Raw genomic sequence first — 4,849 nt, 5'->3', positions numbered from 1 at the left:
GACATAACGAGTGCACGTGGACCCTACATGTGGACGGATCGACGACCGCCAAGGAAGCAGGGGCCGGACTCATCCTCAGGAGCCCAACCGGAGAAACCTATGAATGGTCGCTTTGGCTACTATTCAGGGCCACCAACAACGAAGCCGAGTACGAGGCATTACTCCATGAACTGCGCCTCACCCTGGAAATGCATGTGGACAACCTCGAGGCCTTCATCAACTCTCAGCTGGTGGCAGGACATATCAACGGAACCTACGAAGCCCAAGACCCAACCATGGTACTGTGCCTGGCGGAAGTAAAACGACTCGCTCACCGCTTCGACTGCCTCTCGATTGCAAGTATCCCTTGTGTGCAGAATGTGTGAGCTGACACCTTGGCCAAACTGGCCTTTGCTCGTGACCAGGAAGGAGCCTCGACAGTCGAATTCCTCACGGCCCCGACAGTGCTGACCCACGATGTTGTTGGGACCGAGGTCTTGCCGAGTAGGATGGAGGAAATCCTCTGCTTCAAAAGGGATGGGACACAATTCGACGAATCAGCAGCCGCACGACAATTGAGGTGAACCTAGGCTTGGTATTGTGAGATTGACGGAAAATTGTACCAAAGAGCTTTCTCTCAACCCCTCCTGCGCTACCTCACGCCGCCCAAGGCCGAGATGATTCTCACCAATCTCCATGAGGGAATCTATGGGGAGCCCATCAGTGGTCGAACATTAGCCTTCAAGATCCTCAGATAGGGATATTATTAGCCAATCATACGCTGAGACACCCAATCATACGTGCGGCGATGCCAACGGTGTCAAAAGCACGCCCGGTTCCATCACCAACTAGCGGTCCCCCTCACCCCGATGGATGCGTCCTAGCCCTTCGCCCAATGGGGTCTTGACCTCCTCGGGCCCTTTCCTCCAGCTTCAGGACAACGATGCTTCCTCATAGTCGGGGTTGACTATTTCACAAAGTGGGTCGAAGCCAAACCCCTAACATTCATTACGGAGAAACAAGTTCAGGGCTTCACATGGAGGAACATCATTACCTGGTTCGGGATCCCGAGGGCTATCATCATCGACAATGAAACTTAGTTCAACAACGCTAAGTTCAAGGCCTATTGCCAGTCGTACATGATACAATTAAAGTTTAGCTCAGTCTCACACCCGCAAACCAACAGCTAGGTTGAAGTGATGAATCAGGCAATCCTCGGAGGACTCAAGAAGAGGGTCTCAAGTGCACTCGGGGTCTGGGTAGACGAACACGCTAGCATCCTGTGGCCACTACGAATGACCCCCAAGTCCGCCTCGGGGGAATCCCTATTCAACCTGGCGTTCAGAACCGAAGCAGTCCTTCTGCCTGAGATGGTATTCCCAACCTTGCGCACCATCACCTTCGAGCAAGACAACTCCGCGGAGGCCCTTAGGGCTAACATGGACCTCCTCGAAGAAAGGGGGGTCGAGGCGCACTTATGCACCTTGGCATACAAAAAAGCTATGGCTCAGCTCTACAATCGTAGGGTCCGCTCGCAGCCGATCAAGGTTAGAGACCTCGTCCTTCGAAAGATTGAAGTGAGCGACCCAACCCGAGCAAGAGGAAAGCTCGCGCTAAACTGGGAAGGCCCCTACCAGGTCTCTAACATGATCTGAGAAGGAAATTACTATCTCGAGACCACGGGGGAAAGTCCCCTGCCAAGGACATGGAATGCATTAAACTTGAGAAGATTTTACCCATGACAAAAGTCAAGATTTCAAAAGGCCAATTTTCATTAATTGAAAGGAGTGTACATGTTGCGGTCGGTCCAATACAAACCCAAAATTTGACTCAACCAAGACAAAAGGAAAAGTTCCATCCCTCAGTTTGGGAGACCCTTTAGGCTATCATCAAAAGGGACCTCGTCTGGCATATTGACACTCTGGTCCTAAGGAAGATTGACGAAGGGATCCGGCTCCACCTCCAAGTCAGGACACTTCACCCGAACACACATAAGGGCGACCCGGTACCTAAACTCATAGGTCACTTGGCTCGACCTCACCAAACCAAGCTGGAACCTCAAGGACTTCTTGTACTCAGAGATAGCCTCCTTCACTCTTTTGGGTGCCAGCCGGTGCTCCTCGGCCAGGGCCTCTTCCACCGCCCAAGACACGAAATGCACAACTTCGACGTTGCATGAAAGGGAAAGCAGCTCGTCGTCCAGAGCCCGAACCCGCCCTTGACTCTCGTTCAGTTGATGTTGGGAGTCGACCAGCTTAGCCTTCAGTCGCTCGACCTCGGCCTCCGATTTCGCGTCATGCTGCTCGGCCGCCGCCATGGTCGCCAGACTAGGCTCGCCTTTCAGCTCCTCTATATCTCGATGAAGGCCCAAGTTCACCTCGCCCATGCGCTCGATCACCCGATCGACATTGTAAACGCGATCGATCAAGGCCATAGTGTAATGTTGTCCCTACAAGAGGATCGGCGTCAGTCCTCATTTTCCAAAAAAAAAAAAAACTCATCTAAAAGAGGGACTTGGCCGCTCGATCCATCAGCACCACAGAGGGTGAACAGTATAGCTACTTCGCTAGCATCGGATGTAGCACCCCCCCGCGAGAACTCTTGGGTCGTCGACCCGTCAGACCATATCCTGTTCTCAATTTTGAGAGTGGGCCACCTGGTGCTGTAAGGGGCCCCGGGCTCCTCCTCCGCAAGGTCAGCCATGCTAAGGGCCTGAAAGGGCTCCCCTTCGGAACAAGCGTGGATGTGGCATAAATCCCGCATCGACTTCGGGCGAGTTACAGACCTCTCCGAGGGGCCTTCACCAGGAGAGCCGACATGCCTCCTCTCCCGCACCTGTGCTGAGCCCTCGCCCTAGAGGCCTCCACCCGACTCACCCGTCCCCAGTGCCACCTTTCCGCGGTTCACCACACTTTCCAAAATTTTTCGGGTGCCGACCTTGGCTTTCTTCTTCGATCGACCCACCTCCGGATCACTGGGCGACTTCGACCCACGCGTTGGTGTCCCCTTTCTCGAAGGAACCTCGGAACTGGACCCTTCGTGCTCTCGTGTAAGTTGTGCCGCGGTCGTAGAATGGGGCATCCCCTTCGAAACCTGGAGATTCATCATCTCTGCAAAATAAAGGCATGATCCGTAAGGAGTCAGGAAAAGAAAAAGAAAGAAAACACCTTGGGCACGAATCTGATCATACCCCTAGTAGTTGGACTTAGCCCCGCATCGACCAACCACTCCTTGGTCATCCCCCTAATGGCCCGAGAAAAGAACATGATCTTCCTCAATCGCTCCATGCACTCGGCCACTTCATGCAAAAGAAAAGGAGGAACATTATTGATCGTTCGAGAGGTCCACCCGACACAAAACACCCACCCCCGACTGCAACTCACAAACAAGTATCAGGCCTTCCAACCCTTGCTGTTGGAGGGAGCACCGCTAATCCTAAACCCACTTTGGGCAGTTAGATAATACCCGCCCCACCCCTTGCATAAGCGAAAGCATGCCAAGAAGAGGGTTCGGGTCGGTTCAATCCTTGCCCCCCAACATTCCCCGAGAAAAACCACCAGATAGCACTAGGAGTTCGGCGCCATCTAGGATAGGGAAATCCCCCACCAGCGGAGGCATTCTCGAATAACCGGGTGCAGCGGAAAACGTAATCCCACCTCCAAAGTGTCCGTAGTCAGCTCGAATCCATTGGGAAATAGATCATAGGGACGCTGACCCGAACACGGAGCACGGAGCTCATAGTCCTTTGGGATACTGTAACAATCCTGGATCAGACCTAATAGGTTCTCGGGCACCACCGAGTCTACATTGTGCCATGACCTAATCACCTACAGGACCGCAAAAGCCTTCGAATCCATCGAGGATGAGCCACCCGATGAAGAACTAGTTACTTCTACCCTACAACTACCGGAGCCTGAACTGCTGATCTTGGAAACCGATCGACTAGAAGTGGGGGGAGAAGAAGATGAAGACATCCCGACCTCAAAACAATAAGCAACAAGTCGAGCCGTAAGCACGGAAAATAGTAGCGGAGCAATGTCACCCCCTTCCACAGCCAGGGGTTTATAAAGAAGAAACTTGCCGCCCCCAAGCTGACATTTGGGCTCCACGAGGAGAGAGATGACTCCCCCAAGTAGCACTTAAAACCTGTCATAACTCCCAGATTCCCTAGCCTCGAAGCTCCTACCCGAAGCTACCCGTGACGGGAAATCTCCTACCAGAAGCCACTCGTGACAGGAAATCTCCTGCCAGAAGCCGTTCATGATGGAAAATCTCCCGCCAGAAGTCACTCGTGACAGGAAATCTCTCGCCAAAAGCTGTCTGTGATGGGAAGTCTCCCGCCATGACCTGCATCACCCCGATTGAACATGGGCACTCGGACATGCATGTGCGCTACCGCATGAGCTCTCTGGCGCGTCGCGTAGCTCGATCCCTTGACCAGTGACTTGTCAATCCCAAACCTAAGTCCGAGTTCAGTTCCTCGGCCCACAGGTTCAGTCTCTACCCGAGTTGTGTAGCTCGATCCCCCGACCAATGACTCGTCAGTCCCAAACCTAAGTTCGAGTTCAGTTCCTTGGCCCACAGGTTTAGTCTTTGCCTGAGTCGTGTAGCTTGGTCCCTTGACCAACGACTCATCAATCATAAACCTGAGTCCGAGTTCAGTTCCTTGACCCACATGTTCAGTCTTTGCCCGAGTCACATAGCTTGGTCCCTTGACCAACAACTCGTCAATCCTAAACCTGAGTCCGAGTTCAGTTCCCCGACCCACAGGTTCAGTCTCCACCCGAGTTGCACAACTCGGTCCCCCGACCAGTGACTCGTCAGTCCTAAACCTGAGTCCGAGTTTAGTCTTTCGGCCCATAGGTTCAAT

The sequence above is a fragment of the Musa acuminata genome, chromosome BXJ2-8 (genome assembly GCF_036884655.1).
Source record: "Musa acuminata AAA Group cultivar baxijiao chromosome BXJ2-8, Cavendish_Baxijiao_AAA, whole genome shotgun sequence".
Lineage (NCBI taxonomy): Eukaryota > Viridiplantae > Streptophyta > Magnoliopsida > Zingiberales > Musaceae > Musa > Musa acuminata.
The sequence above is the reverse complement of the archived record's forward strand: the minus strand, read 5'-3'. Positions refer to the sequence as shown.